Raw genomic sequence first — 21,158 nt, 5'->3', positions numbered from 1 at the left:
TTAAAATTTTTGTATGGACTGCTGAGGAAGGGGAACCACCGTCTATTTTCCGACTTTACAAGAAGACACACCAACATAAGGATGGAATGTTCGTGGATGCTCGGGCAGAAAGAATCCACAACGATGTGGAGATTTGGATCCAAGAGATCTAGACCCATTTGTCGCAACCAAATTCAGATGGCACACCGGTTCAGTTGTCGATCGTCAAACATGACAATTCTTTTGAAAAGGTAATATATTTTTTTACATTTTAATATGTTTTAATTTTTAATGTATATTTACTAATAATCAAATTCATTAATAAATTATAGGTTGTCCCGAAGAATATGGGACGAATAGTCGGGATCTGTTCAGTGAACGGTGTTCCTAGGACGTGAGCATATCACAGTGCTGCAAGGGACAAAAATACTCAGCTCCAGGCAAATATGACGGCTGCCAACACCGTCATAGCGGAGAATAGGAACCAGATAATGGCCATGGCGATGATGTTTGAGCAGAAGTGGCGAGGGATACGTCTGACCATAAACCCGCCAAACTGCACTCTGGAAGAGGAGGCGGAACTAGAGCGACAGACCGAGCAACGTAGTTCTGAGCTTCAGGACAACCTTAGTCTTTAGGGTTTTTTCGGTTTGTATATATTTTGGATATTATAATATTTTTATATATTAGATTTTTATTTAAGTTTTCCAAATTAAATAATGTCTAATTTTTATGAATCTTTAATTTATAACAAATATTTTTTTTTTCATTTATAATTTAAAACTATGTTAATTATCGTAAAATTTACGACTTATTTACAACGACAACAATTGTAATATAGTCGTAATTGTTATGTCGTGGTAACCTATTTTTACGACCTGATTTTAATGACGATGGTTTTCGAACATTCTACGACTAAATTCGTGGACGTAATATTATGCATACCTTCCGACGAATTCAATTACGACAGTTTTAAAGACTAAACATCTTCATCGTAAATTTACAAAAATGTTACAACGATTGACACGGTACGATGAACTACTAACGACGAATGTGAAATAGACGTTAAATCGTCGTTATCAGTGATTAACAATAAAAAGTGCAGTCGTTAACCCCCTTGTTTTCTTGTAGTGCAAATCTTATAGTCTATGAGATTAATTATTTTAACAGATTCCAAAAGAAATGGATAAGATATTTGTATAAATTCCTTAAAATTTCAATTTATTGAAAATTAGAGATTTTATCATTAATATCTATAAGATATAGGATCTGAAAATATTTCAGAGATAATTAATAGGAAAAATCACTTTTACCACATTATTGGTGCCATTAATCATGTGTACTTTTATTAAAGGAACACTTTTAAAAATAATTTCTTCATTAAAGAGTCAAAAGAATTTTATACTCTTGTTCAATAAACATATAAATATAAATAGAGAAATTTCCAAAACTACCACGTTCGTAATACTTATAACCTTAGGATTAACTAATCTAGACTTATGTTTTAGAATTTAAGGGTGGGATTTCGGAATATTGGGTTTAGGATTTTAAATATATTAATAAATATCTAACTTTTTGTAAGAAAGATAATAAAAGATTCAAAAGGAATTTTTGAATTTCTAAAAGAAAATTTGCAAAATATAATTAAAATATAAGAGAAATATGAATTTGAAAACTATAAAATTTTACTTTTTAATTTTTATTTTTAATAATTATTTATATCTATGGGGAAATTTTAATTGTACCACATAATTGTTATCATTAATCATGTTTACCTTCATTAAAGGAACATTTTCAAAAATACATTTTTCATTAAAGAGGTAAAAAACTTTTTTTTATCAATAGCAAAAGGCTCTTGTACCCTTGCTTTATAGATATATAAATATTAAATAATAAAAATAATAAAGTGTTTTAAGTTTCGAATTATAAAATTTTCAAATGGGAAATTATTTCAAATAGCATTTTTTAAATTTTTGTCACAAAATAACAAAATAGCACATTTTTATTTTGAAAATTTTAATTTTTATTTTTATTTTTAAAAATTTGAACACATTCCTAAAAACCCCACCCCTTAACTCTAAACTCTAAGTCTTACATTAATTAACCCAAAGGTTAATTAATTTTTATAATTTTTTGAACTTTTTTTTTGAATTTTTTTAATTTTATTTTTGATTTTACAAATTTTATTTTAAAAATTCAAAGTTATTTTTTGAATCTATTTTTATAATTTTTTAAAAAAATTATGTATTTGTTTATATATTTATTAAAATCCTAAACCTCATATTCTAAAACCGCATCCTTCAATTGTAAACCATTAGTCTAGATCAGTTGATGCAAGTCAGAATTTGCTTATGCGTCAGTTATAATATGTGATAAAATTATTAATTTTGAAAAATGATGCTAATATAAAAATAAATTGTCTACAAAATTACAAATGACACAAAGTGACACCAATTACCATCAGCTATTTACAACAGATACAAACTATTGATATCAGTTTTGGAAATCATAACAAATACTACCATCAGTTATATTAATTGATACATTAATTGATATCATTTATTTTAATTGATAAAAATTTACAACAATAGTAAGAACTGATGCAAATATTTGCTAACACTTGTTAAGAACTGATGTAAAGTATTTGCATCACCATTTTCAGAGTCACTTATTTAAATATTACAAAATCCATTAACATCATTTATAAGTGATGTAAATGTAAAAAATAAATGATGTAATATACCCTTTATTTTTGCAGTGATTACTTACTTTTAGGAATAAAAGTGTCTATTTACCTTTAAAATAAGGTAAATATGGTTAATGTGCATGAAAATTGATATTAGAAATATGGTAGTTTTGGCAATTTCTCGAATTTATAATTAAATGTTAATGACTGTAAATACAACTTGTAGAAAGGTATTTGATGGGTTTATAAAGTTAACATATATTCTTCTTAGTTTAATCTTAAACAAAAATTTGAAAGAAAGAAAATATAATAAAATGCGAATCAAAATTCTTACCAGAAAAAAGAAACTGAAAATTTTCCAATATCATTTTCTCGTTTAAACAAAAATAAAATATGTATATATATTATTTTTACTTTTGAAAACAAAATGAAAATCTAACTTAGAATGTAACTCAAGATGGTAACTCTGTAGTTATGTGGACAACAGATGTAGGTTGGACTCTAATTACACTTCTTCCAAACTTCTCTGCTACTGTATCTGCATGCGGAGGATTCTTGAAATCTTGAAAAAAAATTGATTTTTTTTTGCATCTTGGGTAATTTTCAAAAATAATTCATATTAGTGTTAGTACATATATATTGGTGTATAGAGACGCTGTTGGGAACACATCTGGGTTAAATGGGTTCATCTCTAAAACAATGTTATAGATATCATTTTAAATAATGTTTAAAATCTTCAAAACAAAAATCTCCAATATTTTTAAATCTCCACCAAAATCTTCAAAATCCTAAATTTCTACCAATATTATCAAACCTATTTAATTTCTATAAAATAAAAACAATCATGAAAAAATAGAAACGTTTTTAATCATGTTTTCTAGAAATGAAATAATCATCGATTACACAAAAGACAACATCATAAATAGTTAAATTCTATTTACAACAAAAAATCATCATAGAATATAAACCAAAAGAATATCTGCCGCCATTTCTTCTTCTTTTCCTCGGTCTCAAATCTTCTATATATAGACAAATAGAGCCACATACTTAGATTCATAGGCTCATAGCTCAATATCAGCCTCCTTTGCTCAATCCCACGGCCTAATCGGATCAGAGAATTTGAATGGGGACGAAGGGAATGCGTGTTGGGAAATACGAGCTTGGGAGGACGCTTGGGGAAGGAAACTCTGCAAAAGTTAAACTCTCTAAAGATACAGTCTCTGGCCAGTTCTTCGCCGTCAAAATCATCGACAAGTCTAGTATCAAACGTCTTAACGCCTCTTTTCAGGTTCTCTTTTGTTTCTTGCTTCTTCGAGAGCTAGAATATGTTTAATGGTCGATTCCAAGTCTTTATCATCTCTCGACATTGTCAGATAAAGAGAGAGAGATCCAGACACTGAAAGTGTTAAAGCACCCAAAGATCGTCAGATTACATGAGGTAATTAGTTGTTGCAATAATGTTATGTTTAGATGTGTTTCAATTCCTCAGTTATGGTAGAAATGATTCAATAACATTCTCTATTATCAAAACGATAGTTGGAATTTTGACGACGATTTAACTTAAAACCTGTGAATATTTTCTGTTTGCTTGCGGGAAGTGTAACATCTTGAAAAGTCAAATTGATTATTTGATTTTGATTATAAACTAGACTTTGGCCGTCCTTTCAAAATACGGGTAAGATTTTTTTTTCATCATCCTATGTATTGATTTTCCGCTTTTGTTAAATGTCTGAGATTTTTATCAATCTTAAAAGTTTGCATTTTGATGATTTTGACCCGCCCTTAAAAAAGCGGGATTGTTTTCAAATGATATATTTTTTTTATTTTGATTGTGTGCATACTTTTAAATGTTACACATAAAGTGTTATATTCAGTGTTCTGTAACCAGGTCCGGACCCGCAGTTAAACCGATAACATCGATGACTCTATATGTAATCTGGTTAAACTCTATTTAAAAGTTTTATTAAATCCACAATTTTGATTGCATCTATACTATTAAAGCAGGATCCTATTTTTTTCAAACCCCTATACTACCCTTTTATTTACTACCTTTGCCACTCAGTTTCAAAAGAAATCGTCAGTATCATTAAGGACAATGCTGTAAATAACATTCTACACGATTCTTTCCCTCCTGTTGGCCCTTATTAATTTTTTGTTTGGGTCTGAAGCCCACACGTTTTTTATCTTTCAAAGTTTGCATGTCTTTTTATCTCATACGCTAAAGCGTTTTTTTATCTTTCAAATGTTATTCCAAAATCCATTGGTATATTCCATATTTGTTACCAGCTGTTTTACAATCCAATCTCTTACAATATAAAACTTTATGAGCTAACTCTTCTCTATTCTTTTTATTTAATTATAGTAACGATTTGACTATGTATTCAAAACAAGTATTTTTATTTTATTCCTAAGTATATTCCATAGTTTATTATTAGTTTAACAGATCATTATAAAATAATTTGTGACTAAAAAAGACGATTTGTATTTTTTTTTCAAAAAACGATATAGCATTGGTACTAAATAACTTGGGGAAAATTATGTTGTTATCATACTATATGGAACAACTTGGCCATCAAGGATAAGTGTCAGCTAAAAAAAAGATTTCGCTAACAATAAATTCTCTAAGATATTATGAATATACTTTATTCCAACAGAAATGTAAATATGGGCATATATGTAAAATCTTTTTTTTTTAATAAAAATCGTCCATATTTATTGACCAATCATAAGCAACTATTTTAAAGTCCAATTACAGCAACATAAACCCCAAACAGATTCGACCAAATCACAACAGCATTTAAACCCAATCTGATAAATCCCATTTTGATATGCAACAACCCACTATAATTAAAATTTTGCGAGTTAAAAGTAAGAACAAACCTTATATATACTAATATATATAATCTGAAATTTTCGTTTTATAAATTGTAAAAGTATCGTATTTACATTGTACTAACAGCTTAATACTAATTTAAATATCAATTTGAACTAAAGTTAATACAATATATAAACAATTTATCAATTAAGGGATTTATAGAGAATATAAAAATGTATTTTTAATTGAATTAAACTTTAAACAGCGACTAATTCCAATATCCCTTGCAAACCAAATCTTTCCCCGGATATAGCTTAAATCATTCTATTTTTTTAGTATTCCATTTATGAAATCGATTCAATAGATTTGAAAGAATATTCTGATTTTTAAGTAATTGATCATTAATCGATACAATTTATTTCTAAGAAAAAAAATATTTGCTAGAAGATTATACAAGTTACCCAATATCACGATGCAAATGATTCAACTAATAAACTTAACTTAACACCCACCGAATATTATGGAGCTTTCAAAATGGCAACAATATTAACAATAGAATATATCGATCTTATAGTTTAGCAAATCTGGTGGGATACGATTTGGAGTACGCCCCAAGGTTTCGTAATAATCCCTAAGCATCTCTCCCTTTAACCTCTATAAATATCCAAGACTCTCTTCCTATTGAAACCACTACCGTCAGAAGAACCTATGGACTCTAACCTGCAAATCCAAAATCGGAAGCTTCTAATGAGAAAGTGAATACTTGGTGTGTTCATGTGAAGTTCCTACACTCTTGGAAACAAAACATACAGAGGAAACCATTGAATTCATATTGGCTGATGAGAATGTAAGTGTTTGTTTGTGTGTACTTATGTTTCTCAATCATTGATGTTTTTTTAATATTGTGATTTGTTCTTAATAATTTTTATTCCTATTGTTAAATGATACAAGGTCATAAAATTCATGCAACTTGCAAAAAGACTTACATTGAATGTAAAAGCTTCTTCCAGTTTGATTCCTTATTCCTATTTGGGTGATCAATATAATATGCACTATTTTTTGAGTCTCTAAAATAGGAAAAGTATACATATCTTTGTAATCGTTTTTGATAATCTTAAGGCCCCTATTCACTTTCCCTTGGTGTTGAAGTTCGAATCATCTGTATGTAAACAAATGAGTTGCAGTGAGTAAAGATAATATCATACGGTCAAGTAGAAAGAACAAAAAATTATCAAAAAGACGTGAGTTAGTTTTTCCTCCATGGACCAGAGAAGAAGACGTTATTTTATTTGTTTTATAAGTGGCTTCAAAGAACTATTTGTTTTTTTTTCAAAGTGAGTCAACACAAAAACTATTTTCTGAATCACTTGGCTTCTTTTTGTCCAATGTCGTCTAAAGAGACTTGCTGTCTTTTAAAAATACATGTTCTAACATTTGGTTTGACTACTACGGGCCTTTTAAATTGCTATAGTTTTTAAAAATACTTTTTCATTAAGATTGTTTGCATAATTGATCTTTAATTAGATAAGATTGATATGCATTTTATACTAAAAATTGGAACTATACTTTGAAATTATTCATAAAAACAATAATATCATTGTTTAGTATATAATGTGAGCAATAATTATTATAGATTATTTGACGATATAAGAAAAAAATATGTTATGAAAATTATGAATAAAATTTAAAACTAATGTGTGGAACGGGTATGACACAAGTGTATAGTTATGTAAAATTTAATATAGATAGCAAAAATTATGATAATTTTAATAAATAATACACAAAATATAAAAATTAAAAATTGTTTCGATAAAAAGAATTTGCCAAACAAAAAATATACCCGCGTTTTTAAAACGCGGGTCAAAATCTAGTACATACTTTTAAATGTTACACATGAAGTGTTATATTCAGTGTTCTCTAACCCGGTCCAGATCCGTAGTTAAACCGATAACATCGATGACTCTTTATGTAATCTGGTTAAACTCTATTTAAAAGTTCTATTAAACCCGCAATTTTGTTGTAATCTTGTATACTGGTAAAATTTATTTTATTATTATATTTTTTGGTTAGCATTATTATACAAATTAACTATTGTCATTCAACCCGCCTTATACTTGATAAATAAATTAAATTTTTAAAAATATTTAATATATATATAATTATTTATTAGTTTATATATCGTACTTTAATATTTGTTTTAATAAGTTGAAATATGTTGTAAAATCCATGCATTTATTTTATTATTTTATTTTATAATTTAGAAAATGGTTAATAGATTGATTAAGTTACTTTATATTTATTACTTGATGTAGCAATTTAATTATGAATATAAATTATGTATATATAAATAATATAGAATTTTATTTCTTAGTATATAAATAAAATATAAATTAAAAATCGTTTTTAACTACAGTTAATTATTAATTATGACTTTTATGATTTAAAAGTAAATATTAAAAAGAAATGTGTATTTACATTTTAAATAAAAGATATTATTAGAATGTAATCTTAGTAAAAGATACTTAAGAATATATTTTTAAAGATCTTGTTTTGAAAATATTAAAATAATTAGTTAGATATAGTGTATATTTAATAATAAGTAAGTTGATTATAAGAGAAGTATTAGGAAATTAAATAAATGTAATAGTCCAACTTAGACTATTTGCAAGTAGATAAAAAGTTCTCCTGTTTTAATAGTATTGATATCTCCTAACATTATTTGATAATTGATTTGTACATATTTCATCAATACATTCATTCTCAACAAAAAATGATCAGTTAGCAAAAAAAATAAAAAAAATAAAAAATGATCAAATGGTTTAAAAGAAATATAAAATATCATTAGTTTAATTGTGACATGTAAAATTTCTTATATTAAGATTTAGTTTTTTGATAAGATTACTTAAATATAGCAATTACTATTTTTTATATACGAATTTAAATTTTTGACAAAGTTTCAAAAATATAGTAATAAGTAATAAATTATACATTAAAAATGTTTTTTCTCTATAAATATTTATTTTGCTAAGATTTTATAAATATGGCAATACCTAATAATTTTCTATATCTATTTAAATAATATATATATACATATAATTTTGTACATCAATTTATGAATCATATTTTTATTAATAAAATAAGTGTAGTTATGACTATATATTTTATCAACTTATATATGGTATTTATATTTAATGTATATTTATTAGAATTAATTTATATATTTACAAATACACATATTTAAAATAAAAGTAACTAAATAAAATATAATATGAATAAAATAGCATTATAAAATTTTAATTATTTTATTAAAATTTAAAATAATAAAGTTAAAAAACTAAAGTAAACTTGAATAAATCAAACTAAAAACAATTACATTGTGGTTGTTTTTAACTAATAAAATTGAGATATAAAAATAGAAAATTTGAAAAAATATTTATGTAAAATAATATTTTTTTTCAAATTTTTTATATCTACGTAAGAAAACTCCTAGTTTTCTAATATATTATTAGTTCACAAACAAGTAACCTCTTTTTTCACGTTGCTAAATAACCAAACTTCATGTATAATCGGCTGGACGATGACAATCATTATTAAGTTATTAACAATTGGCTATTTAAATAGCAGTCTTCAATAAAACAAAAATAGCTGTCCAGAAATATTGAATATTGTAGGATAACATGAGGTAAATTTTTTTCTATGGATAAACATGATTTCTTATGGTTGAAATTCTGTTTCACAAAACACTATTTCAACCAGAATAAAAAAGAAAAAATGGCTGTCCATACAATAATTTTATACAATATGCCTAAGGAAAAACTAAATTCGATCAGAAGTGTATATTAAACTGGGTATCAAATTTTGTGTACAGTTTAACCATGTAATAAATGGCTATACCGAAACCGACCCTCCATTATTTTTCTTACTTATGAGCAAATTTTGACGAAAATGTTATAACTAATAACTTTGTGGTGTTAACTTGTGAAGAAGTATTTTCTTTTGGGTGTGTGTATGGTCAGAAATTGTGAAGTAGTATCTTCAAAACGTCATTTTATGATTAGTTGATTATAGATTGCGTTGCATATGTCTTAAATCTCTGATGTACCAGTAAAATATTCAACATTCGTGGATCGGACAATGGATATAAGGATTTGTAAATTATTATCACATCATTAATTAAAAATTATAAACGGGTATTTACCTCAATACATTTTGTTCTCTATTCTTCTTCTAACCTAACGGTGGATGTTCACAACAGATTGTATTTATTATTTCTCTTCTGAATGTCTTTTATCATTCACGTTGCTAAATAGTCACGCTTAAGGTATCATTAATTAATTAATTTTATGTTTATGAAATGAAATTGCTTTTCTGCTTGAGGTTTGGCCATTAATTGGGTGACGATAGATTTAATGACGAATTGTGAGGTATGTCCTAAAATTTGACTATTTAATTTTAATTAATGAAATTGACAATCTTTACTACTGCCTCACATTTTCGAATGCCATAAAATTTAATAAATCCATTAAAACTCGTTTCCACACTTTAAATTCGTAAAACCCGTTTTGATATTTCCAGTGTTTTGGGTATTTGCATGGACTATATTCTTGTTGACTTTGATATTTATAATAAGAAACAAAGTGGATTCTTCGATTACCTTTTTTGCAAGCACCCAAATAATTGGTTCTGGACGTTGAATCAACATAGACTTGGTCGACGTTTTCTGCTTGATGATGGAAAATTTCCTGATAATTTAGGTTTCCAATGTTTTTGTCTTATATTTTAATACATAAACATATTTTAATGTCATTGATATGCCAAGTCCTTATTGTCGACGTCCTTATTGTCGACTTACAGGTCCTGGCTAGCAAAACGAAGATCTACATGGTCCTTGAATGTGTCACTGGAGGAGACTTATATGACAAAATTGTAAAGACTTATGTACATTGCTACGGGGTTACGGTTTTGTTTTAATTAACCAAAAAGGCCAGTTTCCAAATATATGCTCTGACCATCCTCAGGTCTCCAAAGGAATGCTTACTGAAACAGAAGGAAGAACATTGTTTCAGCAGTTGATTGATGGAGTCAGCTATTGTCATAACAAGGGAGTTTTCCACAGAGACCTCAAGGTCGGTGGTTTACAAGTTTTCTTGACCCATGAAGGCTTTAACATTTTTCAAAAATTATTGGTCACATGTTTGATATAGAATGTCACTTGCTGCAGCTAGAGAATATTCTTCTTGATGCAAAAGGGCATATTAAGATCACCGATTTTGGCCTTTGTGCTCTAACTCAGCATTTTAGGGTACTAATTTGCCAAATATCCTAAACCTATTTCCATCAGTATTATAGGAATCTCTGTATCCAACATTTTTTTGGGGTTTGATATGTTAGGAAGACAGGTTGCTACATACAACCTGTGGAAGTCCAAACTATGTTGCACCTGAGGTCCTAGCCAACAAGGGCTATAATGGTGCAACATCAGATATATGGTCGTGTGGAGTGATCTTGTATGTTATCCTTACGGGTTGTCTCCCTTTTGATGATCCAAACCTCGCGGTTATCTACCGTAATGTACTGCTTTTATTTATCCCCTCTGTTTTCAATAGTCTTCTTTTTTTGCTAAATATAGATGATGATTTTATCAATTTTAAATTTTAAAAAAAATTATCAAGTCAAAATATGTGTGTTTATAAATAGTCTATGTTTGAAGAATCATACTCAAAGATGTTTCCATTTCAGATATACAAAGGTGACCCTCCAATACCTAGATGGCTATCACAGGGTGCTATAAGTATGATCAAGAGAATGCTTGATCCAAATCCAATATCAAAGGATGACAATCGCAGGTATTAAGGACAATGATTGGTTCAATCACAACTACACTTCTTCCAACAGTGACGATGAAGATGATGCATCCACAGTCCAAGAAGACGTACAAAAATGTTTCCTTGGTTCTTATCAAAACTTGATCATGTACATTGAATTTCTAAAAAGTCTTGTCTTTTTGGTTTTGATGGTGAAGGTATCTGAAGAAGAGAAAAGCCATGACTTGCCAACCGTCATCAACGCCTTTGAATTGATCGGAATGTCATCATTTCTAGACCTCTCTGGTTTGTTCGAGACAGAGGTAATGGTACATTCTTCTCCTCATGTACTCCATTTTTTTTTTTTTTTTTTTTTTTGAATTATACAGAGGTATCCTGGCCCCACAGAAGTGGTCCAGACTAGTCATGTGTTGCCACATGTCGGTCCTCTGTCCCTGGCGATGCCGAAATGTTAATTTCCCAGTGGCCGGGATTCGAACCCAGGTGGCGGAACTCACAGCTGTGAACCCTTTACCAACTGAGCTAGAAGCCCCGGTTAAAAGATGGTTATTTGTTCATGATAGAACTCATGTACTCCATTACAAGATGGTTATTTGTTCATGATAAACGTGTTATTTTTGTGCACTGGTTCAGAAAGTATCAGACAGGCAGATAAGATTCACATCAAATAGGTTAGCCATAGATGTGTTTGAGAAAACCAAAACAATCCTTATGGAGATGGATTTCTACGTACAGAAGAAACACACTATGGTGAGAATCTCGTTTGCTCTTGTGTACTTGAGTTGTTGCAAGCAGTTTAAGTGGTTTCTAAAGTTGAGAACTGATGTTGCTTCAGCTAAAAGCAATCCAACAAGAGAGCAATCGAAAAGGGCAAAGCAGGTTGTCATTAACGGCGGAGGTATTCGAGATAATCCCGTTGCTGAATGTGGTCGAACTAAGAAAGACACGTGGTGATTCATTATTATATGAACATGTAAATATTTTTGTAGAAAATAATTTTCACTTCTCTACATCTTTTCTTTTGTCTCGATTTAACACAGCTTATTGTTTTGGTGCAGTTCTGCGATAGGTTATCCAACGAATTGGGTACATCATCGCAAGTTCAATAGCTTTTAAGGTAGCCAGTAGCAGAAACAAGTATCGACAATTCAAAGTTTGAGTCCAGAGAGGGTTTATGTATATAAAAACTATACAATCTTTGTATAAAATTGGCAAAATATTAGCCAAAGCCGGAAAAGTACATTACACGATAAATAAATTTAGCGTCAGCCTATCATTCTTTTTACATGTGAGTCTGACAGTGGAAAATAATATTGCAATGAATGTAGCACAAGGCCCTACATTAAACTTACCATAGTTCCTGGAAAATAATAATGCAATGACTGTAGCACAAGTCCCTACATTAAACTTACCATAGTTTCTGGAAAATAATAATGCAATGACTGTAGCACAAGTCCCTACATTAAACTTACCATAGCTTCCAGAGTAAAAGATGCAAGATTTTTTGTTGGTAATATTGACCACCTTTTTTTATTTCTCTTTATTTGCTTAATAAAAAAGTTCACAACACTAGAAAAGAAAGGCCAACATTTCTTTTTCAGAATAATAATTATCTGGAAACCTTCTGTCTCTGTCCAGGAAATCCATCAAACAAGACAGTCTCTAACCTACAAAGTGTCTCTCCAATCTGGCCAACATTTCTTTTTCTCAGCTGTATATGCCTCCAACACTAGAGAAGAAAGGCGTGATTTATGGGATGGATTATTGGAGCTACAACAAACTTATTATCTGGAGGATCAATGCTGGATCATTGGAGGAGATCTAAATCAGATAATCCATCATGCTGAACATTCATCTCCTTCGGTAAATCATCTGACAGCAGACATGATGGAGCTAAGGGACTTTTTCCTGGACTTAGAAGTGGAAGACCTGCGCTACCAAGGGAACTCCCATACTTGGACTAATAAGTGTCCAGTAAACCATGTCACAAAAAAGCTTGATAGAGCGATGGTCAATGCTAACTGGATTGCTGGGTTCCCAAACAGTATTGCAACTTTCCTTCCTCATGAGTTCTCTGATCATTCCCCATGTGTCATAAACCTAGCATGCCCCCTCCCTTCCTCTGGAACTAAGCCCTTCAAATTCTTTAACCATCTCACCTCCCACCCTGATTTCCTTGCTTCGACTGAGGCATCGTGGACTCTGGCCGGAAGCACTGCATGGGATCTCGCTTCGTTGGGTTACAAATTAAAAAACATTAAGCGTCCACTCAAAACTCTCCATAAAGAAAATTCTTCGGATATACAGAAAAGAGTGTGTGAGGCTAACTGTTTGTTGAAATTGGTGCAGGTACAAGCTATGGCGAATCCATCTACTTCCGTATTTAATGAGGAGAGGGTGCTCCAGGAGAAATACTACTTCCTACGAGGGATAGAAGAGTCTTTCTTTCACCAAAAATCTAGGGTGAACTGGCTGAGACTTGGCGATCACAATACCCCGTTTTACCAAAGTGTTGCTGTTGCTCGTGCGTCCCAAAACTCCATCAGGACAATCACTCTCCTCGATGGCACGGTCCTCTCTGATCCTGACCTCATAAGCCAGACAGCTGTCTCCCACTTTGAAGCTATACTGGCTCCAAACCAGTTGCCTCCTATTACTGCTTCTTTCATGTGGTTGCAAGAGCTTCACTCTCTATCTTGTTCTGACCACCACCGTCAACTCATGTCCTCTGCACCAACACTGGCAGAAATTGCGAATGTGCTAAAGAAGCTGAACCCTAGTAAGTCCCCTGGTCCTGGCGGCTTTACGTCTGCCTTCTTCAAATCGGCTTGGACAATTGTAGGTGGGGAATTCTTGCATGCTGTCTCTCAATTCTTCATCTCCAGCTTTCTTCCACGCTCTGCAAATGCAACTATCCTGACGTTGGTACCAAAGAAACCTGGGGCTACTTTTATCGCAGATTACAGGCCCATCTCGTGTTGCAACACGACGTACAAGACTATCTCCAGATTGTTGGTAAAGAGGCTGAAGCTGATCCTTCCTGGTTTTATATTACCAAATCAAACGGCCTTTGTGCAGGGAAGGTTGTTGATTGAAAATACTTTACTAGCTTCAGAGATTGTCCAGGGGTATCACAGGAAAGGTGGTCAGAAAAGGGTTACTATCAAGGTCGACATTGCAAAAGCATTTGATACAGTGAGATGGGAGTTTCTTTTTGCTTGCCTGCGCAGCTATAGCATTCCAGAGGCTCTGATTCGTTGGTTGGAAGCTTGTGTCTGCACTCCTTCTTTCTCAGTTGCTTTCAATGGGTCTTCCTATGGGTACTTCAAAGGGAAGAGAGGTCTTCGACAGGGGGATCCCTTATCTCCATATCTATTTGTACTGGTCATGAATTGCCTCTCCATGGCACTTGACAGAGCGGCAGCACAAGGTTTATTTCAGTATCACTCGAGGTGTGGAAGGACAAAACTTACTCATCTCTCCTTTGCCGATGATCTACTCATATTCTCAGATGGCTCTCTGTCCTCGGTACAAGCGATCCTTACTGTGCTGGAAGACTTTGAAAAGAGATCGGGCCTGGCCATTAGCGTACAGAAAACATCATTTTTTGCTGCTGGTATGACAGACTCAGAAGTGGAGAATCTTAAAGTGCAAACGGGTCTCGCTTCTGGTGTGCTGCCGATCAGATATCTGGGTGTCCCGCTACACACGAAAAAGATCTCATCAGCCCAGTGTGCTCTGCTCATTCAGTCGATCAAGACAAAACTACGTTCCTGGACGGTGAGAAAGCTTACTTATGCAGGCCGATTACAACTGGTAAAATCTGTCATCAATGGGATCACTAACTTCTGGACCAGCTCTTTCATCATTCCCAAAAGTATCATCAGTGAGATTGACTCTCTTTGCTCTAAGTTCCTTTGGAAAGGGGATATAAATGCGGTTTCAGCTGCTAAGGTGTCTTGGGAATCTTGCTGCAATTCAAAGGAGGAGGGGGGGCTTGGACTCAGGAACCTTGAGGCTTGGAACCTGGCGTGTGCATTAAAAATGGTATGGATCCTTTTTTTCGCTGAAAATTCTGTCTGGTCTTCATGGTTCAGGGATGAGATTCTTGATGGAAACCTTGAAATGTTCTGGGTGATCAACACGAGGCAGAAGCACTCCTGGCTTGTGAATACGCTGCTAGACCTCCGGGAAATTATCTACCCCTGGATCAGGAAGCAAATTCACAATGGAGAAACCACTTACTTTTGGACATCAAACTGGTCTCCCTACGGGAAGCTATCTGTCTATCTCAACTCCTCTGTTTCGATGCGTTTTCCAGTGAGCTCAACAGCTACTCTAGCTGAACTATGGGAAAATGGAGGATGGATCCTACCAAATGCCCGTTCTGATCGTCAACTTGAGGTTATTGCTTACTTGTCTACTCGGTCCTTGAATGATTTCAAAGATGAGATTGAATGGTGGCCTGGAAACCAGAGGCAGATGAGTTATAAAACAGGGGCACTTTACGACTTGCTTCGTCCACATGTTCCCACTGTCACTTGGCATAAGGAGGTGTGGTTCTCGGGAGGGATTCCGAAGCATATGTTCCTGGTATGGTTAATGGTCAGAAATAGATGCCCTACTCGGGACAGAATCTTAAGCTGGGGGTTGCTGACGGACTCTCGTTGCTTACTGTGCAATGCCGCTGACGAGTCTATTGCTCACTGTTTTTTCGACTGTAATTTTGCTTGGAAAGTCTGGAAGCCGATCGCAGACAAGTGTAACTTCACTTCATTAAGACAATGGTCTGCTCTCCTTGTGCAACTAAATGGCCATCCATCAAATAGGGTGCAAAAGACTCTGCTCCTCCTATGCTGGCAAGCAACCCTCTACACGCTTTGAACTGAAAGAAACAATCGTTTGCATAGCTTCCGGTTCACTTCACCGCAGGGACTGATTGCTCAGATCAAGCTCACTGTGAAAAATAGAATCTCCAGCCTCAGGAGAGAGAGACCCAAATTCTGCTCAACTCTTCTTCAATTGTGGTTCACTAACTAGATTTCCCATCTCTTAGATATCTGATTCAAGTTTGTATCTTTCTAGATATGTAAGACCAGTTGGTCTACTGAGTTAAAACTCTGCAAACTCTTATTTCTCCTGCATTTTCAATAGAAAAATCTTTGTCAAAAAAAAAAAAAAAAAAGTTCACAACGTACGTAAAATTTCAACTCCTAACAGGAAAAGTGGAAGAATTGGTTCTTCAACACGAGGAGGCAAAGTCTCTTCTTATCAACGATAAACAAGAAATAAAACAAATAACTCAGATAACTTAATAATTCAAATACTTGCGGTTTGGTATCTACGTCATGTTCGATGTGCGTCTTGGTACTCGTTTTGTTCAATGATAACCTCTTCTTTACTTAACGAGTAGAACTAGTGACGAAAAAGAGCTGGATCTCTTGAACTTTCCGTTCAATCTCTTCCTTCTGAAAGTGAGCATAATAATAGGGGCGCACATTCACAAGGTCGCAACCTTCTTTCACAGTGATCTGATGCTTAATTTATTGTGGCGGAGGCAGCTCAGTCAGAGAATCAACGACCGCAGATTTGTTTGTAACAGAGAACTCATTTTTCCAGAATGATGGAAACGGCGTCATTCTCCTAATGAAAGGTCAAAGCGAAACAGGGCTGGCCCAATTTTTCTTCTCTTTTAACTTCCTCGGATCGGGCCTGCATGACAGAAGTGTGTTGTAGACCATTAATAATTTGTTGTTCTCCGGTCATTCAAATTCCATCGTTTGGGCCTGCCAGTCTGATGGCGGGTAAGAACAAGAACTCAGCTCAATTTAGGGATTTCAATTGAAATCGCCAGAGACCTGCTATTTGAAGAAGATGAATTTAATCGAATCTCTTTCAAGGCTTCTCGAAGAAGATGAATTGAATCAAATTTGTCTCAAGGTATAAAGCAAAATATAGTTTATTTATTATCAAAAAAGTATCTTATAAAAACCATAATAGAGTTTTTTATCCCCTATATATTAAAGAAGGAACATTTCGAAAATTAGATCCTCATGTTTGTATTAATTAAAAAAAAACTCCTATCCTACGTGTCATTCAATTGGAATGTTAGATTATCATACGTGGCAAGCTTAGATTGAAATTAAAAAAGTGAATGATCCAATTTAATTAGTTTTGTTTCTTTCCTTAAATAAAACCTACGGAATTACCATAAATGAGTAATATATATATATGACAATTAATGATTTTAATAATAAAGATTTGATAAAAAAATATATCCTCCATCATTTTTTGTTTAATTTTATATTATTAAAATAAATTAAACAATCAAATTAGCTACAAAATTAAAATTTAGATTTTTTCGAATATGTTATATTTTGAATTAAAAACGACAATAAATGACTAAAACTATTAAAATTAATGATCAAAGGTTTAACATTTTTATTATAAAAAGATACACATGATTTTAAAATCATAGAGTAGTATGATTTAATAATAAAATAAATATATGTTATAAAAAATAATATATATATATATATATACAATATAAGACTACATAAATATTTTAATATTAAAACTTTCAATGAATTTTCAAGAACATTTATAAATTATAAACTTATTAATTTTTTCACATTGAAAATTTTGTTATCAATGATTTAAATATTTTTTTATAAAAAGATATGAGTGATCATAGAACTGTATGATTATGAAGTCTCATTTAATAAATAACTATATAAAATATATTATTCTTAGAAAAATAGGTTGACCATCTTAACTTATATTACACTTATTATTAAACTAACTATCAAATTGATAAATAATGTACGAAAAAACAATCTCGCACTTTTCTTAAATAAAAACTACAAAATTACCTAATATGATTAACATATATATGAAAATTAATTATTACGAATAATAAATATTTGATCACAATTTTTGTATCTTAGTTCTTTTTATTTCTTTTATATTATTAAAAGATATTAAACAATCACATTAACTATATAATAAAAACTTTTAATTTTTATATGTTATATTTTGAATTTTTAAAAACGTCTATAAATTATTAAAATTTTGAAGATACCATTTTGAAAATTTTGTGATCAATAGCTTAATTTGTTTTGTTATCATAAGATACAAATAATCATAAAATTGTATTAATATGAATTTTTATTTAATAAATATTCAAATTTGATGGATAACAATTAGTTGAAATTCTTTACAATTTTTTTTAAGCTCAAATCGATATAGCTCATCATAAATTCAAAATAGATTTTCCACAATTACAATTATAAAAGTTCAGCTGAACATATCCACTATATATTAAATCACTTGAGTCACTTTAACTATAATTAAGGAACAATTTACCACAACTGAGGCTTCTTATCTTTTTAATCTTTCTTTTTGATCTTTTTGCTTTATTTTAACAGTAACTAAAATTGGTTGAAATTCTTTACAATTTGTTTTTATCTTTAAACAAACAGAGTTGTGTTCAATCGAATACATATTAATTTGATGATCACTAAATATGGAAGAATAAAAAAAAAATTTCTTTCATGCTTCTGTTTTGTTTTTTAAATTTGGAGCTTTGATATTAATTCTAGATTTGATTATTTTATTAGATGATAGAAGCTTTTGTTTTTTTTATTCTTTTATTTAAATATATAATATTTTAATAAATGAATTTTTAACAACACGACTCCAAAATTCGTATAATATATAATATGGTTTCAAACTAAATAATTATGTTTTTCGTATAAAACCGAATAAACTGAAAACCGACGGTATATAAACCAAATCGAACCTAGGTATATATGGATTTAGAATATTAGTTATATTTTACAAATTGAAATACCAAAAAAAACGAACTGAACCGAAACCAACCTGATATTCGGATTGAACATCCCTAATCCAAATGAAACCGAACTATTGTTTCATTTTCAAAAACATAACAAAAATAACAACTTCATCCCACGCAAGGCACAGATCTTATCCTAGTATAGAACTATTAAACCGTCATTAAAATCCTTAACAAAATAATAAAAGGCAAAACACAAAGCCATAAGTAAAAAGGAATTAATCAAAAAGGAAAGTTGCCTTTAAACTCTAGGATGTTGTTGCATCAGGTCCCCCGGGGTGAAGAGAATTCGACCTGGGATCAGAAGTCTGGTCCGGTGGGAAGTAGCGAGAAAGGTACTTGACGTTGAAAACATCAGATTTCGTAATCTCAGAAGGAAGGCGCAGACGATTGGCATCATTGTTTATACGTTCAAGAATTTCCAAAGGACCAATCTTCTGAGCATTGATTTTATTGTAGGCATGAGCAAGCATTCAATCCCGCATCATAATTGCCCACACAAAGTCACTAACTTGTAAGGCGAGGCGTAGTCGGTGAGCATCGGTAGCAGCTTTGTATTTGCAACTGATGTTTCCAAGTTTGTTTCCGTTGTGGCATGAGCCTCAACAATCTGTTCCACAAATATGCGGAAAGTTTTAGTGTCACCAATGTCAGGGTAGTAAAATTACAACTATCCCCTTATGACTAAAAAAAAAAGAATGCAAATCTCATTTTGTTGCAACTTTAAACAATGAGTAAAACCCATTGAACTATCATATACTCCATGATGAAAATGTTTCCAATAATGACCAAGAACACGATGCTATAGAGCAACTAGTATTAAGAATATTTACTCGTATAGATAAATCTGCTATTTCCAATAGATATTTATCAATTAGAATCTCAAGAATTGAATACTAAAGATTTCTTATACACAAGTCACAAAATATGTTAATTTTGATAAATGGATCGATGCCATGAAGGATGAAGTAAGCTCGAAGGCTAAAAATGAAATATGGGACGTTATGCAATTGCCAAAACACTACAAGAAAACAAGACAATTTATGACAGAAAATATGAAAGATATTCATCAGAACTCAGAAATTTCTGATGAATTTGTAAAGAATATCAAATTTTACCATTTTTCGATACTTTGTCAAATCTTTTGTCTGAGGAATGTTAAATGATTTGGGGTATAGGTTTTCGTCAAAAATTTATCAGCATTTCCGACGAATTTGGGTTTCTGATATGAAGTATTCAAAATAAATCTTAAACTGGATATCTACAAGATCACCATGATATATATTAAGTGATAAAACAATTGCTCAATTATTTTAAAGCTATATTTTCTCGTGATGGATATTAACGAAGATTGTGCACTTACAGTTAGTTATCAGGTAAAGCATGAGTGATCAGTGCTTTGCAGTGGAAGGCGAAAAGAACAATGTTAGGTGCTTTGCGAAGGAAGAATGTGCTTTGCTTAGAGACTGGGAAGAACAGTGTAAGGTGCTTTGCAATGGCGGATGGAAAGAACGAGGCATGATACTTTGCAATGAACACCATGAAGAATAATCCCATAGCACCTAGAAATTATTTGAGAAGTGATTTGCCACATATCATCTCTACAATCATTTTCACAAAAAATGTGACATGACTACTAAAATTGATTAATGGTTTATAGCTAAATATGAAATGTATAATTACATTTAGTGCTGATTTATAATTTTTGGTATACTTTTTTTGGTCAGCAACATAAACAGACTCGATTAAGACTCTGCAAACCAAATTGGTAACTCCGTTTCCATGTGAATGATAAAAGATGGTTGATTACTAACATTGCATGCAAGATTGTACACCTTTGTATTCTTCGTTTAGGGTATATGAATGATCTTTGAGTGATTGAAACTTCCTTCAGTATTCTGATATCTTCCAAGTATTTTGCAAATGTAGGCCATTATTCTGGTTCCGACACCATCTTCACCAAGTGAGATAATCTATTACAAATATGACATGAAACTG

General features: G+C 31.5%; 1 pseudogene; it reads left to right on the top strand.

Annotated features, from left to right (window-relative positions):
* The first annotated feature begins 3,666 nt into the window (after positions 1–3,666).
* Positions 3,667–12,581, top strand: LOC108856157 (CBL-interacting serine/threonine-protein kinase 17-like; annotated as a pseudogene).
* Positions 12,582–21,158: the final 8,577 nt, after the last annotated feature.

Source organism: Raphanus sativus, chromosome 1 (genome assembly GCF_000801105.2).
Source record: "Raphanus sativus cultivar WK10039 chromosome 1, ASM80110v3, whole genome shotgun sequence".
Lineage (NCBI taxonomy): Eukaryota > Viridiplantae > Streptophyta > Magnoliopsida > Brassicales > Brassicaceae > Raphanus > Raphanus sativus.
This window is presented reverse-complemented; position numbering and strand designations above follow the sequence as displayed.